The sequence below is a fragment of the Sturnira hondurensis genome, unplaced genomic scaffold (genome assembly GCF_014824575.4).
Source record: "Sturnira hondurensis isolate 20B ecotype Veracruz unplaced genomic scaffold, ASM1482457v3 Scaffold0008640, whole genome shotgun sequence".
Lineage (NCBI taxonomy): Eukaryota > Metazoa > Chordata > Mammalia > Chiroptera > Phyllostomidae > Sturnira > Sturnira hondurensis.
Genome location: NW_028081271.1, coordinates 21,760,230 through 21,784,005, shown reverse-complemented (window position 1 = coordinate 21,784,005; position 23,776 = coordinate 21,760,230).

Sequence of the window (23,776 nt, the reverse complement as noted above, 5' to 3'; positions counted from 1 at the left end):
ACCCATCTGGATGAATGTGGCTCGCTTACATTCTTGGTTGTCAGACCTCCATACAGCTCAATTTTCTCACGTTTCTGGGTGATTTATTTTGTAGTCTAGTTGTAATTTTTTCTGCAGTTGTGCAAAGAGGAAGGTGTGTTTACCGATGCCTCCATTTTGACTGGGAGTGTCTGTATTGCATTTATAGGTAGATTTATTTGGGTAGAATTAGCATCTTAATAATATTGAGCTATTTTATTCATGAACTAGCTGCTTATTTCAGTCTTTTATTAATTATGTCCTTTATTAATGTTTGATAATTTTTTCTATAAATGTGTCATACATTTTTGTTATCTTTATATAGCTATTCATATAAAATAAACATACAGATTATTTATAGTTTTAATTGTAAATGAGATATATTATTTATTATAACCTCAAGTTTGTATTACCAGTGGGGATATAAATTATTAATTTCTAAATGTTACTGATGTCTAGTTGTAATAGTTTGTAAAATTCTTAGATGGATTGTGCATGTAGAAAATCATTATCTGGGGATAAGGACAGTACTAAATTTTGTTTTTCAGTTATTACTTGTTTTATTCTTCTGTCTTATTTTATTGGCCAGGACCTCCTGTATAATGTTGAATATAAGTAGTGATGTTGGGTATCTTTGTCTAACTCTTGATTTTATTGTTAATGCTTTTGAAATTGTATCATTAATAATGATGTTCAATAGTTTTTTGCATCATGTTTAATAATATATGGTAGCTTATGAAGTTAAGGAAGTTATTTCTTATTCCTAATTTCCTAAGAATTTCTTTTAGTATGAGTGGGTGTTGACTTTGGTCAAATATCTTTTCAGCATCTATTGAATGATCATGTGTATTTTGTTTTAATCTAATGATTAATTTAGTTAATAAATTAAGATTAATAATCTTCTGATGTGAATTCATACTTTCATTTCATTTGGCATTAAGGTTATACCATACAAGAGTAAAAATACATTTGTTTTCTCTTTTTTATTTTAAAATCATTTTATTTTTTAATTACAGTTGACATATAAGTAATGTAGGTATTAGTCTCAGGTGTACACCCAAGTGATTAGACATTACAGAACTTATTAAGTGATCATACTGATAAATCTTGCACCCATCTGACATTATACATAGTTATTAGAATACTATTGCATATATTCCTTATGCTGTTCTTTACACTGCCATGACTATTTTGTAACAACTAATTTGTACTTCTTAATCCCTTTACCTTTTTCACCCATCCCCTGACCTCCCTCCCATCTGGCAACCATCTGAAAGTTTTCTGTATCTATGAGTCTGTTTCTGTTCTGCATGTTCATTTGTTTTGTTTTCATATTCAGTTGTTGATAGATATGTATTTATTGTCATTTTGTTGCTTATATTTTTAATCTTTCTTTTTCTTCTTCCCCTTCTCCTTCTCCTTCTCTTCCTCCTCCTCCTCCTCCTCCTTCTTCTAGAAGGCCTTTAGCATTTCATATAATACTATACTGGCTTGGTGGTGATAAACTTCTTTAGCTTTTTAATGTCCAGAAATCTCTTTACCTGTCCTTTGATTCTATCAGGTTAGCTAAAAGTATGTTTAGTATTTTCCTGTAAAATAAAAGACACATTTTCATTTTTGCCAATAACTTTACTAATTTGGCTATTTTGAGTATGTCAGCTATGTCCTGCTATTGGCTTCTAGTGGGTAGAGCCCAGGGTGCTGCTAAACATCTTCCAATGTATAAGACAGCCCCACAGCAAAGAGTTATTTGGCCAAAATGTAATTAATACCAAGAAACTTCACAAACCAGTTTTGACATGTTCAGTCAGTCCAAGTCCCTTCTCCATATACTGCAATCTTTTTTTGTGGAGTTTCACTTGTCTTTTTACCTTTCTTGAAATATAAAGCATAATACACAAAAAAGGTTGTATATCTTCTTCCATCTTCAGTATTAAAATGGCTGCACAAAAATTCACTGATTTTGATGTTTTTTTAAATTCATGCTGATATGATAGCTGGCACAATACAGTCTAACAAAATTGCTTGAAATGAAGTTAGACAACTAAGCACTACTAGAGTTGTTGTATAGAAAAAATGAAACTTTTTGGCCAATCCAGTAAATGATATTCTTGCTGGGTAGAGTAATGTTGGTTTTAGGTCCTTCCTTTCCATCACTTTTAGTATTTCTTGACTATCTCTTCTGACCCGCAAAGTTTCTGTTGAGGAATCAGCTGACAGTCTTATTGGAGCTCCCTTTTAGGTAACTACTTTTCTTTTGCAGTTTTTAAGATTCCTTCTTTGTCTTTTACCTTTTGCATTTTAATTATACCGTGTCTTGGTGTAGGCTTCTTTGGGTTTGTTTGGGACTCTGAACTTCCTGGACTTGTGTGTCTCATTCCTTCACCAGGTTATAAAAGTTTTTGTCATTATTTTTTCAAATACATTTTCAATAGCTTGCTTTCTCTCTTCTCCTTCCAGCAGCGCTGTGTTTTACTTACACTTACACTATCCTCATTTGGAGGGGGGGGTGCTTTTTGGTTTTTGCTTTTCTGATTGGGTGATTTTTCTTTCCTTATATTCCAAAATCACTGATTTGACTCTGTTTCATCCACTCTACTGTTGATTCCCTGTAAATTATTCTTCATTTTAATTAGTGTATCTTTCATTTCTGACTGGTCCTTTTTTAATGCTGTTGAGGTTCTCACTAATTTCACTGAGCATTCTTATAACAAGTGTTTTGAATTCTGCCTCCAGTAGATTGCCTGTCTCCATTTTGTTTAGTTTTTTTTTTTTCTGGAGTTTTGTTATGTTCTTTCACTTGGGCCATGTTTCTTTGTCTCACATAGGCAGGCTCCCTGTGTTTGTTTCTATGTATTAGGCAGAGCTTCTGTGTCTCCAAGGCTTGATAGAGTGGCTCAATGTAGTAGGTGTCTTGTAGGGTTCAGTGGCACAGCCTCTCTAATTGCCAAAGCTAGGTATTTGAGGTGTTCCCTGTGTATGGGCCGCATACACCCTCCTCTTATAGTTGAGCCTTGATTGCTGTTGGCACATCAATAGGAGGGATTTACCCCAGGCCTATCAGCTGCAAGGACCAGCTTCAACCACTGACCACTGACTTCTGACCACCAAGGAGGATCAGACGTGCAGGAGCCCACCCCACAGAGCAGGGCTTTCTTCAGCAGGCTCTGGTGCCTGCCAAGTCCTCCCCTTGAGTGTGTCGCTTTTGGAGGTGGTTGGGTGGTGATGCTTTGACACAGTTTAAAGCTGTCTACTGGGTGAACTGGCTCTGGGGCCTCTCAGAAGGTACAGGCCAAGGTCAGCCACCACCTGTGCACTGCCTGGGCCACCTGGCATGAGTTACAAAGCAATCTGCAGATGTCTGCTATTTGTGTTTGGCTTGGAGGTGCCCAGGGAATGCCAAACTGTGAACCAAGGCCAGCTGTTACTAGTGCTAGAGCTGGGGCCACTTAGTGAGAGGTACAGGGCAGACTGAGGCCAAATACTGTTTGTTTGAGAGATTTTAGGAAAATGTGAAGCATGAGCCAAAACAGGCCATTTTTATGGAAAAGGCACTGGAAACATCTTGGGTGGGCCTGAAAGCTGGGTAGGATGGGTCTCAGGGAATCACCAGGGCACAGCAAACAGTGTGATCCAGGTTGATTAAGATGTAGACATGGTACTCACCTGCCAGCTCTGTTAGGGGAGGGTTCATCAAAGGAGCAGTGGCTTCTGCCAATACTTCTGTCTCAGAGAAAGCTGCCTTTCCAGTTCTTGTCCTGAAGCTGGACAATTCAGTTCCTCCCATATGTCTCTGGTGCCGTTCAAGCTGCTTCCCCCCATGCTGGAGCTTAGAGGGAGTGAGTTTGAGTAAGTCTATGTGCAAGCCCTTTAAGAGGAACTGCCTGGGACTCCAGCACCCTCAATTCCTACTGCTTCTTTTATAGTTAGAAGTTATGTAGACTTCTCCAAAGTTATGGCATTGGAATCCTGGGCTGGGGAACCTATTGTGGGTCTGGAACCCCTTGCTCTTGAGGAGGGACCTCTGCAGCCAAGATATCCCTTCCAATTTTTGTCTGCCACACGTGGGAGTGGGACCAGGCTTTTACCCATCTCCGCCCTTTCTACAGTCTCTATGTGGCTTCTTCTTTAATTCCCTAGTTGGAGGACTTCCATTCAGCCAGATTTAAGGAGGTTCCAAATGATGTTGTTCTGTAGTTTATTTGTAATTTTGATGTGATCGTGGGAGGAGGCAAGTACCATGTTTACCTATGCTGCCATCTTGCCCAGAAGTCCTCATTTTCTTTTTCTTTTCTTTTCTTTTTTTTAAAGAGTCCCTTGAATGTTTTGTAAAATCATCCATCAAATATTCTGGCCTTGTATTCCTTATAGGGAAAGGCTTTTGATTATCAATTCAATTTCTTTAAACCTTTTGTTTGCTTATTGAGGCTTTCTGTTTTTCTTAAGCCAGTTTTGGTAACTTTTTTTCTAGAAATTGATCTAATTTATCTATATTTTCAAATCTTTTAGCATTTAATTCATATTGTTATCTTATGAATTTAAAAACACTACTGTTCTGAGGTATTCTTCTTTTTTAATATTGTTTATTTATACCCTTTTTCTTTTTTCTTGATCAATCTTATAGCAGAGTTTTTCTATTAACTTTTATAAAGCCTGTTTTTCAGTATTATTGACACTGTGATTTCCCTGTGTTCTAGTTAATTAACTTCCAGTTTCTTTAATGCACGATGGTGTCCTATCTATTTTGTGTGTTGAGTATCTAATTGTCATTTTTGTCTTTTAAACATTTTTGCTGAGTGAATTTTAAGTTATAATTTCATTCAACCAGTTTTTATATGTACCACTTTTATTGCTATTCAGTTCTAATATTTAACATTTCTGTTTGATTTTGGCTTGATTCCATGAGTTCATATTTAGGAGTTCATTATACAATTTCCAAACATATGTTTCTTCAAAACTATCTTATTATTGATTTCTAGTTTAATTGAACCAAGATTAGAGAACATGGTTTGTGTCCTATTGATTTTTTTAAAAAATTTTTATTTATTTGCTTCCTAGAAAGGGGAAAGGGAGGGAGAAAAACAGGGAGAGAAACATCAATGTGTGGTTGCCTCTTGTATGCCCCCTACTGGGGACCTTGCCCACAGTAGGAAAGGTATAGGAAATAATGCTCCTACCAACCGAGCCATGTGGGTCAGGGCTGCTATTATTATTATTATCTCTTTTTTTTTGCATTTTTTGCACCCTGTATTTCCTTTGTTTGATGTGTCAATAAATTTTCTACATCCCTCTTCTCCCTTTCTCAGAAAGTTAGAAAGCACTGGGGTGATATTTCTATTTTTTTTAAACATCCATACATAAGTATAAATTTTTAAAAGTAAAGTCTATGGTTATTCACTATATCTACACTCTTGAGGAAAAACTTATCAAATGTTGACAACTCATTAGAATAACCCTCTCTCTCCAGTCTTGCCACTCCATCATCTTGAAATTGTAATCTGGGCCAGTGAACTGAGCACCACATTTTATATTTTGTAGTAACCAATTACAAAAAGTAGAAATAGTGAAAATAATTTTAATGTATTTTCTTTAACTCATATTTAATGTATTATTACTTCAATTTGTAGTCAACATGAAAATTATTAATGAGATATTATATATTTTTTATCCTAAGTTTTGAAATCCATTGTACATTTTATACTTCATCATATCCCAGTTCAGATTAGCTATATTTCTATTGTCCAATGGTCACATATAGCTAGTGGCTACCATATTAAACAGCTCAAATCTAGAATTTTTATTTTTGCCTTATTTTAAACATAAAAATTACATACAATTATTAATTATCATTAGTATATATAGTAGTATATATATATATATAATATAGTATATGCTATGTATATAATATAGCTCTATATTATATAGCCAACATTAATTTCACTAGCAATTTATCCATTTTAGTACTCTTTATTGTTTCTTTAAATTCCATGTCTTCCCTGTTGACTTGCTTTCCTTTTAATTTTTTTTAAAATATATTTTATTGATTATACCATTACAGTTGTTCTATTCCCCCCTTCATTGCCTTCCACCCGCACCCTCCCTCCCCCACCATTCTCCCCCCGCTTAGTTTATAACCACGTGTCTCAAGTTCTTTGGATTCTATATTTCCCCGACTATTCTCGCCCTCCCCCCTATCTATTTTCTACTTACCATCTATGCTATTTTCTGTGCCTTCTCCCCCCTTCTTCCCCTCCCACCTACCTGTTTCTAACCCTCCATGTGTTCTTCATTTCTATGGTTCCACTCCTGATCTAGCCAAGGCACATCAGGTTTGCTTTTGTTTGCTTTTGTTTTAGGTGTGGTTGTTAATAACTGTGTGTTTGCTGTGCTTTCACTGTTAATATTTTTCATCTTCTTTTTCCTATATAAGTCCCTTTAGCATTTCATATAATAAGGGCTTGGTGAAGATGAACTCCTTGAACTTGACCTTATCTGAGAAGCACTCTATCTGTCCTTCCATTCTAAATGAAAGTTTTGCTGGATAAAGCAATCTTGGCTGTAGGTCTTTGGATTTCATGACTTGGAATACTTCTTTCCACCCCCTTCTTGCCTGTAAGGTCTCTTTTGAGAAATCCGCTGACAGTCTGATGGGTACTCCTTTGTAGGTTACTGTCCCCTTATCCCTTGATGCTTCTAGGATTCTCTCCTTCATTTTGGTCTTGGCTACTGTAGTTATGATGTGCCTTGGTGTGTTCCTTGTTGGGTCCAACTTCTTTGGCACTCTCTGAGCTTCCTGGATTTCCTGGAAGTCTATTTCCTTTGCCAGACTGGGGAAGTTCTCCTTTATTATTTGTTCAAATAAGTTTTCCACTCGTGGCTGTTTCTTTCCCCCTTCTGGTACCCCTATAATTCGGATGTTAGAACTTTTAAAGATGTCCTGGAGGTTCCTAAGCCTCTCCTCATTTTTTTGAATTCTCATTTCTTCATTCCTTTCTGGTGGGATGTTTTGTTCTTCCTTCTGGTCCATTCCATTGATTTGAGTCCCAGTTTCCTTTCCATCACTATTGGTTTCCTGTGCATCTCCCTTCATTTCAATTAGTTTAGCCTTCATATGTTCCTCTAATTTGTGACTATGTTCCTCTAATTTGTGACTATAATCTACCAGTTCTGTGAGCATCCTGATAAATAGTGTCTTGAATTGCGCTTCTGAGAGGCTGGCAATCTGTCGGTCACTTAGAGTTATTGGCTCTGGGACTTTGAGTTCTTCTTGCGCCATCTTTTGGGCTGTTCGTGCCTGTTCCATAGCAGGATCAGAGCCCTAAAGGGTTCACTAGAACAGGGCAACTAAGTCGCTGGGTTGTGACACTGTATGTGGGGGCGGGGTCAAAGAGGGACTATGGCGTCCTGTCTGCCGCCTGCCGCTGAGGCCTTCACCAGTACCACAGTTGCTGCCGTCACCGGGCCTGTGCGTTTCGTCCCACTGCACACGAGTGTGCCACTGCCATCAGCCCTCGCCCCCTGGGGCCTGCGTGGTCTGTCTCACTGTGCGCGAATGTGCGACCGCAGTCAGTCTGCCCCGTACCCCAACTGGTTCCGGGCTGCCTGCACGCCTGGGTCGGGGGACCTGTCCTGCCCAACCCTGCTCACTGCTGGCTCCGCCCCTCTAACCGTCCCCGTTGAACGGTTAGATGTAATCAGACTTCCGTATAATTCAATTTTCTGTCCTTTGGTTGTGTCTTTGTTTCTCCAAACCTTTGTTGTATTCAAACTTGGTTGTGGGAGAAGGCACAGTGTTTCCACCTATGCCTCCATCTTGGCGGACCCTTTTAATTGAATTATATTATGTGTAGTTCTTTTGTTGAGATCATGTTTTTAAAGATTTTATTTATTTATTTGTAGAGAGAAGGAAAGGAAGAGACAAAGAGAGGAAGAGGAACATCGATGTGCAAGATTCATATGCTGCCTCTTACCCACTTGAAACTGGGGACCTGGCCTGCATCCCACATATTTGCCTTGAGTGGTAATTGAACTGGTGACCCTCTGGTTTGCAGAATGATGGCCAATCTACTGAGCCACAAAAGTCAGGGTGTGTTGAGGGACTGTTAAATATAATTTAACATGTTTTGGTAGATCTGAACTGTTTTATTTTGCCCTCACTCTTGAATGATGGTTTAGGTCGTTATAATCCAATGTTGACAATCATTTTCCTTTCGTATTTTAAATATATTACTCTGTTGTCTCTTGCCTTCAAGCAGAGAGTCTGGTTCTTGTCCCCTGTCTTGGATAGAGTACTTTTAGTACCCTTTATCATTAAGGAGCTAAATTCTGGAGTCATCTGCTTGCTTCTGGATGAAAGCCCAAGAGGCCCAATAGCTTCAACATTACTCACTCTTTTTTATTTCTCTTCAGTTTCTGATCTATGATCATGCTTATCTTATTTTTGAATTAGCTTAGCATTTTTAGTATTCTATTTTGCATTTTATCTATTATTGACATTGTATCAAAACATGAATTGATAGAACCATCCTGTCCAGAAATCAACAACTTTGTTAAAGAAAGTGGAGCCTTTGGTATTTCATTTATTGTTGTCCTGCATCAATATTATCTTTTTCTTTACAAGTTCTGTTTTTTCCTTCACAGTGTACAGGAAACATTGATTTTATACACATATTTGTAATTACACACTTTTTTCTAATAATTTTGCTGTTTTTCAGTTGATTTTGTACATAATGGTACGAATGTTGCAGATAATTTATTTTATCTTCCTCGGTTTAGATATGATTTATATAATTTTCTTATTTTATTACATGAGTTAGAACTTTTGTGTTAGTTAACAGTGGTGATAATTAATATCCATATCTTCTCTCTAATTATAAAGGTTTATCTAATGTCTTGTTATTAAGTATAATAGTGGAATCTGATCCAAAATAAATATTCATTAAGGACATATTTTACTTATTAATTTTTAAGGAGTGGGGAAAGGATGGAGACAGAGAGAGAGAAAAACATCAGTCAGCTGCCTCTCACACGGGCCCAACTGGGGACCTGGCCCGGATCCCAGGCATGGGCTCCAAGCAGGAATAACAACCTTTTGGTTTGTGGGATGATGCCCAACCCAATGAGCCACACCAGTCAAGGCTGACCAAAATAAATATTCTTAACTAGGTTAAGGAGGTATCTTTTTATTTCCAGTTTACTGTTGTGAAAAGAAATCTGAAATAACTTTATTTTAAATATCTGTTAGTTCCCTTCAAGTTATTCATATGTTTTGACTTATGTTAATATACAAGGTCTATTCTGAAAGTACCCAGCTATGTAATATGAAAAATAGAAACATTTATTAAAGAAGGTATAAGATATTAAAAAATATTGTACACAGGACAATGATGCTTTAGTCTCCTTCAAAGTAAGCACTTTGGGACCTCAATCTCCATCAGCTGCCCCATTGTATTTTCCTGAATCTAATTAATGGTCTGGAACCTCTTCCCTTTCAAAGGTGATTTGAGTTTTGGGAAAAGCCAAAAGTTGCAAAGTGCCAAATCGGAGCTCTTAGTGGGGCTGAGTCACCTGGGTGGCTTGATGTTTCACCAAAAACTCTTCATGAGGCATGACTGACAGCTTAATGACATGTTGTCATGATGAAGCTGCCAATCACCAGTTGCCCATAGCTGTGGCCTTCTGAGTCATCCAAATAGTTTCCACAGAGGAATGTTCAACCTTAATGCAAAATTTGATGCAGATTCATTGCTCTGCTTGCTCAGTCACTTTGAAGGTGACAGCCACCCGGTACACATGCTCACTCAACAGTGTCTATCACCCCCACTGACTAGTACCGTGAAGTTGCCATTGTTCACGCATGCACATTCCAGTACACTCTGTTTGCAGGTTATATTGATGTTGCTCAAACTGTTCATGTTATATTAACAATGGCTGGAGAGACCATTGTTTTTCCAGATAGACCTCGTATATTGATTAATAAGATTGAATCATCCTTCATTTCTGGAGTAAACTTTATTTGATCGTAGAGTATTATTCTTTTAATATACTGTTTGATTACATTGCTAATAATGTAATTAGATTTTTAGATTAAAATAGCAAGTGAGATTAGCATGTAGTTTTCCATTTTGGCTTTCTTAGGTTTGATTTGGGAGTTATGAAGACTTTGTAAAATTAACTGGAAAGTTTTCCATTTTTTCATGTGCTCTGAGAAGTTTAAATAGCTTGGGAATTATCTGTTCATTGAAAGTTTGAAAGAATTCATCTGTGAAACCATCAGATTATTGTTTCTAAATTGTTATGTTTACGTTATGTATTTCTGTTTCAGAAGTAATTCTTAACATTTGCAGTTCTTTAATTAACTAGACTTGTAACAGTTATTCATGCTTAACCCTTTGTTTGGTGTAATTGCTCACTGTCATTTCATACCACAACTCACCCATCATAAACTTTCATTTAGCTTAGTGATATTTTTAAGAATCTTTAAGAAAAATTATATATATTCGTATTTTTTGTTCATATGATATTTTCCCTTCATAACAGAAGATAATTTTCCTGGGAGTAATTCTTGACCCAGAACATCTTCTTATTAAAACTGTGACAGGCCCTGGCCATTGCGCTGTAGTTGGTCGGGCTGTTGTCCCATAAACAAAAAGGCCACAGGTTCAATTCTAGGTTGGGGCATGTGTCTAGGTTGTGGATTTGGTCCCAAGTCAGGGTGTGTATGAGAGGAAACAGGGGTCAATGCTTTTCTCTCACATCCATGTTTCTCTCTCTCCCTTCTCCTCTTTCTAAAATCAATAAGCATGTTTTCGGATGAAGATTAAAAAAACAATGTTGACTTTTCATCTGACATTTAACACTACAGCATAAAATTTAAAGAAGTCTGATGTTTATTCCTTTGAAAATAATTTAAAAAATATTGTGCCTGGATCTTAGAGAATATTTATCTGTATTTGATATTTCAAAAATCCTAATCTATATTTTATATTTGGGTCATTGCCTATTGATTTTTGCTTAAAATGTAATTTACCCTTTCAATATGCATTCTCACATCTTTTTTGGCTTTTTAAATATATTTTAGTTATATATATTTTGCATACATATAAAGTTGTTGCTTCAGTTCCAGTTTTTATTTTTTTTTAAATATTTTATTTATTTATTTTTAGAGAGAGGGGAGGGGAAGAAGAGAGAAAGAGAAACATCATTGTGTGGTTGCCTCTCACATGTACCCCACTGGGGACCTGGACCACAACCCAGACACATGTCCTGACTGGGAATAGAATTGGTCATCTTTTGGTTTGCAGGCTGGCACTCAATCCACTGAGCCACACCAGACAGGGCCCAGTTCTCATTCTTTCATGAGGAATAATCCTTAGCCTTGATTATTAGTATTATAAATATTTGAGGACTATTCTGCAATGGGCTCTGACCTAGACATATGTACATAACAGAATTTTTCTCATAAATCTCTTTTATTAGATTTTCCCTCTATATTTTGGCTTAATTGATGATATACTTTTAGTATATTTGTATACTAATCAATGGTCTGGAACAAATAATCATATTTGTTTCTACCTCATCTTGTTATCCTTTTGTTTTTTTCCTGTTTTATTCTTAAGACCAACTGCTTCTGTTTTTGTATTCTTTTGAGAATACCAAAATGCTGTATGAATTTAAGTTTCCCAAATCTTGTATTAAACAATTTTAAGAATTGTATTCTCTCCCGGAATTTTTGAAATGAGCTCCCTCTCATTCTGCTGCATTTCTTTTATAGACCTTATTTGGTTTATTTTCTTTACTTTGGAATCTCTCTGAGTAGTAGCTGTGTTGACTCAGAGCTTGCTGAAGAATTTTGAGATTTGCTTCTGGCATTCACCCTATTCCCTCTCCAGGCCTGCTGTTCATATGTTCTCTTCTCAGCCTGTGGGCGACATCTATTGTTTTCCCTTCTCTCTGCCCCGCTTCTTTTAGGAACTTCTGACCACTGTTCTGGGAACTGGCTTTTGTTTACTCCACCAGAGTATCAGGTTCATATCCTATTACCCCACTTCCAGGTTACTTTTAGTGTACCTGGCAGAGACTAGGCCATTCACTTTTTCATAAGAATTTTGAAATTAAACAAGTAGAAACTTCTGGTTGAGATAGCAACATAGGCAAACATGGCTCACCTCCTCCCACAACCACATCAAAATTACAACTAAACTATGGTTGTAACCATCACTCAGAACTGTCAGAATGCAAGTTGAATGGAAGCCTGACAACTATAGAATTAAACCACATCCACCCAGACTGGTAAGAGGGGTGCATATGTGGAATGGGTTGGTCCCACATCCACGTATGTTGGATTAAAATTCAGGAAGGATATCTCGGGAGTGAGGAGTCCCCACCACACACCAGGCCCCCCAGCCCAGTGATCTAGTGCCAGGAAGATAAGTCCCCACAACTTCTGGCTACAAAACCCAGCAGGGATTGAGTAGGTGGAAGAAACTTCTGGAGCTCCAAGTATTTACTCTTAAAGAACCCACACATAAACTCTTCTACTCAGACTCATTCTCTCTGGGATCCAGCACTAGGGTAGCAGCTTGAAAGGCACCAGTGGCATACAGGGAGAAACTGAAATGTCCGGCATCAAGGTGAGCAGAGGCCATTATCCCTTTTCTGAACCCTCCCACCCACAGAGCCACAGAGCCACAGAGCCACAGAGCCAGCAAGCTAATGCCATATTTGAGACTCCATCAACCTAGCTAACACTATTTGCTCCACCCTGGAGATGCCTTGAGACTCCTCCCCATCCAACTTATGGGCCTACCCAAGCTGCTTTTCCATACAAATGGCTGGTCTTGGCTCAAACTTCACAAGTTCCTAAATCCTCTCAAACAAGCAACAGCTGGCCTCAGTGGTCCCCAGGCACTAGCACCAGCTAGCCTACATTCACAGCTTGGCTATGCCTGGGAATCTCCAAGCCCTGCACAAGCAGCAGCCATCTCAGATTGCTTTATAGCTCAGGCAGGGTGGCCCTGGGCAAAGCACAGGTGGTTACTGACCTTGCCCTGCACAGCCTGGGAAAGCCCAGAGCCTGTGTACCCAGTGGGCAGCCACAGACCACATCAGAGTACCACCACCCCATAGCTGATCCTCCATGGAAGAGGGCAAAGGGTGGTAGTCAGATGTCACAGCTAATCCTTGCAGCTGACTGGCCTGGGTAAATTCCTCCCATTCATCTGCCAAGAGCAACCAAGGCCAACTATAAGATGAGGGTGTACTCAGCCCGCACAAACAGTACACCTCAAGTACCCAGCTTGGGTGACAGGGGAGGCTATGCCACTGGACCCTACAGGATACCTATTACATTAGGCCATGCTACCAAAACTTGAAGTCAAAACAGCTCTACCTAGTACATAGAAACAAACACAGGGAAGCTGCCAAAATGAGAAGACAAAGAAACACAGCCCATATGAAAGAACAGATCAAAGCTCCAGAAAAAGAACTAGATGAAATGGAGATAAACAATCTATCAGATGCAGAGTTCAAAACACTGGTTATAAGGATGCTCAAAGAACTTAGTGAAGATCTCAACAGCATTTAAAGTTCTAGTCAGAAGTGAAGGATACCCTAATTGAAATAAACAACAATTTACAGGGAAATAACAGTAGAGTGGATGGAGCTGAGAATAAAATCAATGATTTGGAATATAAAAAAGCACAAAACAACCAATTAGAACAACAAGAAGAAAAAAGAATCCCCCAAAAGGGTAGTATAAGCAGTCTCTGAGACGACTTCAAGTAATCCAACATTTGCATCATAGGGGTACCAGAAGGAGAAGAGAAAGCAGAAATTGGAAATCTACTTGAAAAAATAATGACAGAAAACTTACTTAACTTGGTGAAGGAAATAGACATGCAAGTCCAGGAAGCATAATATGTTCCAAACAAGATGGATACAAAGAGGCCCATTCCTAGATATATCATTATTAAAATGTCAAAGCTTAAAGAGAGAATTCTCTTTATCAAGAGAATCAGCAGCAAGAGAAAGGAAGTTACTTGCAGGGGAGTACCCATAAGACTGTCAGCTGATTTCTCAAAAAAAAAGTTTGCAGGCTAGAAGGGATTGGCAAGAAATATTCAAAGTCATGTAGGTTGAAACCTACACCCAAGATTGTTCTACCCAGTAGCTCTAACCAGCAAAGCTATCATTTACAATTGAAGGGCAGATAAAGAGCTTCCTAGGCAAGAAAAAATTAAAGGAGTTCATCATTACCAAACCATTACTATATGAAATGTTAAAGGAACTTATTTAAGAAAAAGAAGATCAAAACTATGAGCAATAGCCCTGGCTGGTATGGCTCAGTGGATTGAGTACTGGACCAAAAACCAAAGGGTTACCAGTTCGGTTCCTAGTCAGGGTACATGCCATGGTTGTGGGGCCAAGCCCCCAGTACGAGGCACTTGAGAGGCAACCACACGTTGATGTTTCTCTCCCTCTTTTTCTCCCTACCTTCCCCTCTCTAAAATAAATTTTTTAAAAAAACAGTGAGCAATAAGATGGCAAAAATACATATCTACCAACACTTGAATCTAAAAAACAAACTAAGCAAACAGGAAGAACAGAGACAGAATCATGGATACAGAGAGTGTTTTGATGGTTGCCAGATGGGAGTGGGTGTGAGGGAATGGGTGAAGAGGTGAGCAGTTTAAGAAGTACAAATAGGTAGTCACAGAATAGCCCTGGGGATGTAAAGTACAGGACAGGAAATAGAGTAGCCAAAGAACTTATACGCATGACCCATGGGCATGAACAAGGGTGGCGAGGTTGCCTGAGGGAGTGAGAGGTGCTGGGTGGAGGTGGGCACAGGGGGGAAAATTAGGATAACTGTAATAGCATAATCAATAAAATATAATTCTTAAAAATTTCAAAAAGTACATGGGAAAAATTGAGATCCAATTAAAACTTTAATAAATGAAAAAAAGAGAAATTAGTCAAGGAGAGATCTGTTTCTTTCTGGTTCACTGAAGCTGTAATACACAGTTTAGGACTGTTCGCAGCAGTGTTTTCTGTCATGTGGATTGGAGAACTGGAGAAAGTTGATCTAGAGAGAGAAAAAACATCAATAAAGCAGATAAACAGGGAGAAACACAGACCAAAAAAAGGACTTACAGGTATGGAATATGGGGAATTAAAAGAACTCTGAGGTGTTGTATTGGAGTTTGGATGTATCAGTATGACCACATGAATATACAAGGTCTGTCCTGAAAAAAATCAAGCCATTGTTAATATAACAAGAACAGTTTGAGCAACATCGATGTAACCTGCTAACAGAGTGGACTGGAATGTGCATGCGTGAACAATGGCAACTTCACGGTACTAGTCAGTGGGGGTGGTAGACACTGTTGAGTGAGCATGTGTACCGGGTGGCTGTCACCTTCAAAGTGACTGAGCAAGCAGAGCAATGAATCTGCATCAAATTTTGCATTAAGGTTGAACATTCCTCTGTGGAAACTATTTGGATGACTCAGAAGGCCACAGCTATGGGCAACTGGTGATTGGCAGCTTCATCATGACAACATGTCATTAAGCTGTCAGTCATGTCTCATGAAGAGTTTCTGGTGAAACATCAAGCCACTCAGGTGACTCAGCCCCACTAAGAGCTCCGATTTGGCACTTTGCAACTTTTGGCTTTTCCCGAAACCAAAATCACCTTTGAAAGGGAAGAGGTTCCAGACCATTGATTAGATTCAGGAAAATACAATGGGGCAGCTGATGGAGATTGGGAGAACTGTGTGAGGTCCTAAGGTGCCTACTTTGAAGAGGATTGAGGCATCATTGTTCTATGTACAATGTTTCTTGTATCTTCTTCAATAAATGTTTCTATTTTTCATATTACATGGCTGAATACCTTCTGGAAGACCTCATATATATTCTCCAGCTAGATATACAGATGCTTATAGATTTTTATGTATGCATCTCTTTGGAGAAAAGAATGAATCCAGGCAGGGGCAGGAAAAGTACAAAATGAGCTGGCAGTATCTATCATGTTAGAAAGGAAGGTGGTGTTCAAAGAACTAAGAGGACACATCAAAGGACAAGGGACCATCTTAAAGGGGTTTTCATGAACCAAATTTAGGTGATATGAGCATTAAAATAAACAATGAGAGTGTCAGGTTAAAACCTATTGAATAGAAAAAACCCAAGTTTATACTAGAGTAAGAAAATAATTAAACAGACAAATGGAGGAGAAAGGAAATCTCTTTCAAGCAAGAGGACGTCAATTAATGGCAATGTGTTTTGGCAAGTATCATAAAAGCAGTGGACATAGGTATGGAGTCATCAGTGGATCCTGAGGCTGGTGGTTGGAAGTTTGATGATAAGGGACAGAATATTGGTGTAATATCAACATACCTACCAACAGAATATTAATCAAAAACAAAGAGGGAAATGGTTATTTTATAGTGGAGAAATCTGGCAGATACCAACTTGATCAAGTCATCAAAGTGAACGTGACCAACAGTGGGACCAGTCAACATAGTTCTTCTACTGATGCAATGTATCGAGAAGGCAGCAGCATCGTTTCTGTAATCATTTCTCCGAGCTTTTAAGGAATTCTGGCATTATCTTCTAGTATTTCTGTTGAGAAGTCCAATGCCACTGTTATTTGCCCCTTATGTGGCAGCTGCTTTGTCTCTGTCAAGTTTTAGCATCTAATCAGGTGATCAAAAAGAAAGAGTAAAAATAGTTTCAGGGATTTGTGAGACATCATCAAGTACACCAATATTTGCATTGTAAGAGTCATAGAAGGAGAAGGGGGAGAGGAAGAGGCAGGAAACTTATTTAGAGAAATAATGGTGGAAAAATTCCCTAACCTGGGGGAAAAAAACCTCAAGACCCAGGAAGCCTAGAGAGTTCCACCATGAGAGGAATCTGAAAGAGAGGAACCCAAAGAGACCCACTCTGAGAAAATTTACAATTAAATTGTCAACATCTAAAACAAGGAGAGACTCTAAGGGGGGGAATAGAACAACTGTAATGGTAGAATCAATAAAATATATTAAAAAAAATAAATAAAACAAGGAAAGACTCAAAATCAGCAAGAGGAAAACAACTTGTTATGTATAAGGGCATCCTCATAAAACTATTACTAGATTTTTCACCAGAAACTCTTCAGACCAGAAGAAAATGGTGTGTTATAGTCAAAAGGCNACCCACTCTGAGAAAATTTACAATTAAATTGTCAACATCTAAAACAAGGAGAGACTCTAAGGGGGGGAATAGAACAACTGTAATGGTAGAATCAATAAAATATATTAAAAAAAATAAATAAAACAAGGAAAGACTCAAAATCAGCAAGAGGAAAACAACTTGTTATGTATAAGGGCATCCTCATAAAACTATTACTAGATTTTTCACCAGAAACTCTTCAGGCCAGAAGAAAATGGTGTGTTACAGTCAAAAGGCTGAAAGAATCATGCCAACTACGCATTCTCTACACAGCAAAGGTGTCCTTCAAGGGAGAGACAAAGAGTTTCCGGACAAGAAAAAACTGAAATAGTGCATTTTCACTGGACTGGTGTTCAAAAAGTGCTAGAGAGACACTTTCAAGCTGAAATAAAGATGCTGAATAATAACATGAAAAGATATGAAAATATAAATCTCACTGGTCAAGGTAATTCATTAAATTCAGAATATTCTATGTCATGGTGGTGGAGCCAATATTGATACATTATTATTAACTGAGGACCATAGTTTATTCAGATTTCCTTAGTTTTGTATAGCGGTGTTAAAAGTTCTCAAAAACTTTTCTTGCTTTTATGACCTTGAGAGTTTTGAATGTCTTGTAGCTGGGGTTTGTCTGAAGTTTTCCTCATGGTTAGACTGGCTTCATGTGCTTTGAGGAGGAAGACCACAGAAGCGAATTTCTCTTCTCCTCATATCATCTCCAGAGGACATATTTTTATCAACATGACATCGCTGGTGATGTTAACCTTGATCCCCTGAGGTAGTGTTTGAGCGCTTTCTCCACTGGAATGTTATTCTGTTCACCTCCCTTTTCATACTCTTTGGATGGAAGTTACTATGTGTAGCCCACATTTAAGAACAGGAAATTAGTCCTGGCTGGTGTGGCTCAGTGGATTGAGTGCCAGCCTGGGAACCAAAGGGTCCCTGGTTTGATTCCCAGTCGAGGCACATGTCTGGGTTGTGGGCCAGGTCCCCAGTAGAGGGTGCATGACAGGCAACCACACATTGATGTTTCTCTCCCTCTCTTTCTCCTTCCCTTCCTCTCTCTCTAAAAATAAACAACTGAAATCTTAAAAAAAAAGAAGGGGAAATTATATTCCACCTTCTCCAGGGTTGAGTGTCTACATAATTTACTTGGATTCTACATGGACCCCTTTTCATTTTGGTTTATTTTGGGGGAAAGGTTCCCAAGTTTGTATTTCAGTGCTTATATTTGGTTTTTCAATTCTAGCATCATATTTGTATTTTCCAATATCTGCCTTTTTGTTTTTTGAATGTTGCTTTTTGGAATTACCTGTTCTTGTTTCATGGATGAAATATTTTCTTATTTCTCCTGAAGCTTTTGCCCCACAGCTGTTCTGTTCAAGTTGCTTTCATCTGTGTGTTTTGGCGCTTGTCTTTCATATTATAGATCTTCCTCGGAGAGTCCTTCACACTTGGCTATCCCTTCACACTTGAGAGTGGGCCATGGAGAAGCTACTGGAAGCCCGGGGTGAGAGGGCAGAGTTGGTTTACTGCAGGCTTTAGTAGAAGGTGTTTTGGCTGTGTCACTCTGTTAGGGAGCATGCTTAGGTCTCCTCTCTTGATCTGATTGGAGTTCCCAGAGCAGCTTTACCAATTTCCTTCCTGAAGAGTTATGTCTGCTTGTCAGTGATCTGGAAGCCAAAAGGATAAGTGTCTCAAGACTAAGAACCTTAATTTTCGTTGAAACTCCCTATTTCCATTATGGTACTCCCCTTCCTCCCACCGTGCTCTGATGTTCTATGGTCCTGAGAGCCTAAGTTTTACCTTCTTTGGGGAACAAAGCTCCAGTTTTCGGCCAGGGTAAGGGAAGAAGCAGTTTTCAGTGGCATCTAGAGATATCAGAATCTCTCAGATTTTCCTCCTGTTTTTAGCTCCACCTTAACTCTCCTCCCCCCACTTCCAGAGGTACCTGCTGCTAACTGTTGGGGGTTCCCAACAGATGGTGTAAACTGGGTTGCTCCTCTTATTTTTCCAATTTTTCTCTAAGTATTCAATTACCTGCAGACAGCTCAGTCAGGTCCACAGTTGTCCACCTGCTCTTCAGCTTGCAGCATTTTGTTGTTCCATTTCTCTCTAGAATATTTGTCTTATGGAAGAGAAAAAAGAGAATAATATATATATTTAGACCTCCATCTTTTTTTAAAAATATTTTATTTATTTATTTTCAGAAAGAGCAGAAGGGAGGAAGAAAGAGAGAAACATCGATGGGTTGCTTCTTGTACGCCCCCAATTGGGACCAAACCTGCAACCCAGGCATGTTCCCTAACCAGGAATCGAATTGAGACCTGTTGCTTTGTGGGAAGACACCCAACCAACTGACCCACTACCCCAGTTAGTCCTCCATCTTCAACAAAAAGTCATTAAGATTTGTATTCTCTAGTTCATAACTCCTTCCACAGAGAAAGTCTTGTGCGAATCTACAGGCTTAAACACAATCGAGAAGGCAGCATTTGTGTGGGCGAGGTTGATGATTGCCACCATTGTTGTGATTTTTTTCTGAGAGAAGCCAGGAGCTCAGTGAGCCAATAGGTCAGCTCTGTGCCAGATGAAGAAGTAAGATTACTGCCTGACCAGTGTAGCTCAGTTATTTGGGCAGCATACCACCAGATAAAAGGTTGCCAGTTCAATTCGCAGCCTGGGCACATGCCTGGATTGTGGTTCAGTCCCCAGTCAGGGCATGTGCAAGAGGTGATCCATCAATGTGTCTCTCTCGCATTGATGTTTCTCTCTTTCTCCCTCCTTTCCCATGTCTCTAAAAAAATAAATAAATAAAATCTTTTCTAAAAGCTGCTTGCTTCGTTATTGTGGTAAATATTTCAATAGTAGAAAAAGTGTATAGACTTTTTTCTAAGGCTCTGTTTTAAAAGAAAGTAAATGCATATTTTTGTTAAAGGAGAGGGTAACATTCTCCTGAGCCTGTATTATATTACAGGAGCCAGCTGCTACCTGTAAATGACTCTCTTTTCTCTCCAGGAGGTGTGGTACTACCTACAAGGGGCATCTTTGAATTTTTCCAGTAGGTAAGGAAAGGGACTTCTGGTCATCTCCACCGCAGCAATAACCAAAGATGTTAAACAACGCAACCCCACAATTTAGCATATTTTCCCATGAGCTGATTTCTTTTGCCTGAATTGTGATTGTCTTCTACTTTATTATCTGGTTTTGGATACTAAAAGAATAGTTGAAAAAAAAACAATGTCCTGCAATCCCTTCCAGCTGGACATCTACCGTTTTGTCTCACTGCAACAAACTATTTAGGGCTACACCTGCTAAGATGCAACGGAGCACTTCCTAGGTTCCCAGACCATTGACTGCCGGGCCTTGATGTCCCTCTGAATATACAGAAAGTTAGGGAAGGTAGGTCAGGGTGGAGGGGAACAAGATCCATTCAAAATCCAGCCAAACAAAACAGACCACACTTGGAATGACTTATTTTCTGGATGTCAGTGAATCCGGAGGAACATGGTTCAATATGAGATTTTCCAGCCTTTCTTTCAGGAGGCCTTTGTTTTATAAAGCAAAGTCTAGAATAGGGTTGTCAGGAATTCTTTGCAAAGATATAGACCATTATCTCTGTGTGTGAAATACATTTTTAATCAACATATTTATTGAAACATTTCAAATAACTTGTTCCTTTTAGAAAGAATCATTTCAGTGCATGTGAACTTCATGGAAAAAAGGTTGAACAGTTGAGTGGTTCATTTCACACAGACTCAACTTACATTCTGCTTCCCTCATTCACACATTATTATTTCTATTGAAAATTCTTTTTACACCTTAATTTGAGACAGGAACTGATACACAACACTAAAACAATTTCAACAAATGTCAACACAAAAGTCAAGAAGAAATACTCCAGGTGTATTTTCCAAATCAATAAAAATGTTATTAATAATAAAAAAGACATTTGTCGTTTGTAAATTTTCATTTTGCAGGGCAGGAAGCCAAAATTCTGGATAATCAGTTTAATGCCAGACACTTGGAAGCTGAGTTGAGGAGGAAGGCTTTCCTCATTCTGCTTCTTTGAACGTAAGGTTAGTGGCCATTTCTCCAGACGGTGACGAGGACCTTCAGCGCCCTCTTTCCTGGGAATGTTTCTCATGCCTGAGCCTGTGAGGGACTGGGGCATGAGCTTTGCTCTCTGCTATTCCCTGGGGCGGCTGCCACAGAGATCTGGCCGAGGAAAGGTCCAGAGACTAGAGGGCTCTCCTACCCACTTCTGAGTCACAGCAACACTGATCTCGGCCATTTAGCTCAGCTCAGGTAAATTACAGAGGTTCTGCAGAGTCCTTCCTGCTCTTTTTCATGTTGTCAGATTCAGATGTTTGAACGTAGAATTTTTTTAACGCATTTCATCAGTGAGACCAAATAATGGTTTTCTGCCTCTCTATGATTAATTGGTGAATCCTCTACCCAATTAACTACAGCAAACTTCAAATTGGCATTATTGCTGCCCTTTCAGAAGCCAGTGGCACTTAAAAAGCGTTCAAAGGCTCATTTCAGCTCTACCTAACAGTCCTTACAGTGCAAACGTTATTTTTGGCTCAGGGCATGTGCTTTCTCAATCTCCCCAAAGCTTCCCCCACTCCCTCCTGCCCTGCCGGTGGAAAACCAGCTTTGCTGAGTCTATTCAAGCCCCTTCCCATTTGCATGTCTATCAGCGCTCTTTCACAGCCCAGTGGCCCCAACAAGCACTTTCCAATGGCCGCATTGTTCTTCAGAACCACCCAAATCAGAACTTCCAGCTTCCTTCCCCCTTGCTATTTCAAGTGTAGTTGAAACACCTGTCAGTTTTCTTGGACTCCCAAAGCCTCTGCTCTCTACTTGTAGGAATTTAACCCCCCCATCTGCTGAGATGTCTATTTGTGGGGAAGTGGTTGAATTTTCCCCTCGGCAAAGTCCTTAGAAGCTTTATATGACACTATTTGATCCTCCTTGTCGCTTCTTTCCACTTCATTCAAAAAAAGGCTGGACCGCCACAAGGATGGGGGACTGAAAGATGTTTATTGCCTTCTCCGTCTCTCTTTATACAATTAAGATTTCCCCAAAGTTATAGTTTACATGAATATAAAGTGATTATACTGACAATATTCTAAAACCAACTTTTCAGATTAGACTGTCACTGTGTTCAGGGAGATGAATTAATATCTACTGCAAATATTTATTCTACATTTTGACAGGTCAGTACAAAGAGTCCACTTACAAAAGAGTTGGGCAAGACTCCTGAGTGCATGTTTGTTCAAACTTGTGTGGTTATGCATGTATATGTGTCTATGTGTGTATATGCATACATTACACATATGTACTTATAGGTATGTGTATGTATTTGAACATATACAAATTCATGATCACTTGTATTCATTGAAGATTAAAAAATAAACTCTTGTTCTTAAAATCTCTACTAAAGTTCTGCACAAGTGGTCAGCTCATCTGTAAGATATGAAACACTTCTGCGTACATTAATTTGATATTCCTATCAGACCTGAGAGTAAGACAAACTACTATTTTTATTTTCATTAAAAATTCATTATTATTGCCCTGGGTGGTGTGGCTCAGTGGACTGAGTGCCAGCCTGTGAACCAAAGGGCTGCAGGTTCGATTCCCAGTCAGGGCACATGCCTGGGTTGTGGGCCAGGTCCCCAGTAGAGGGCACATGAGAGGCAACCTCACATTCATGTTTCTCTCCTTCTCTTTCACCCTCCCTTACCCTCTCTTTAAAAACAATAAAATAAAAATCTTAAAAAAATTAATTATTATCTTTATCATTAATAGCTACTTGATTATTCAGATACTTGGAAGCAGACCCAAGCTTGTGACTTCTGGCTTTTACTGCCCTTTCTCCTTGTTCCTGTGTTGGTGGCAACCTCCCTCAGAACTGCAATTATGTTATGTGATTGTCTGTCACTTTTATTGTGTTAGAATTTTAATAAGAAGTAAGTTATTAAATTTAGTTAATGCAGACATGGCTAACTTAAATGTAAAAATAGTTTAAATGGTTTATACTCATTGAGTTCAGTGAAGTTGTGTGTGTTTTAAAATTTTGCATGGTTGCTTTTGAAGTAATTTTGCTTCACAACCCAGAAAGTTTTATTCACTATTTCTCAGAAGGGTGGCAAATTGGTATTTGGGCTGGTTTCAGCAAATTACCTTTGGGTTTCTGATTAAATTGTATATAAAATATTTAGGCTGTGGAGCCAAGAGAAATGGTACACACATTGCCATTTTTGGACATTTTGTGATCATAACCAGAGAAAGCTGAAAGAAGCAGAGTCTAAGGAAAAATGTAAAAGTCCCGACCGCCCAGATGAATTCCTCTGGCACTCAGGCATTCAGGCCGGAGATCCTGAAGTCCCCTGGCATCTCTGGGACTCTGGGATGACCAGAGGGACGGCAATGATTCAAAGCTTGCCCTTCTATTCCCTGCATGTCCTTTTCCTTTCCCTTCTGGATAGAAAGATTGTCTCCACAGATGGGCACCAGTCCCTGAATTCACCACAGTGGGAAG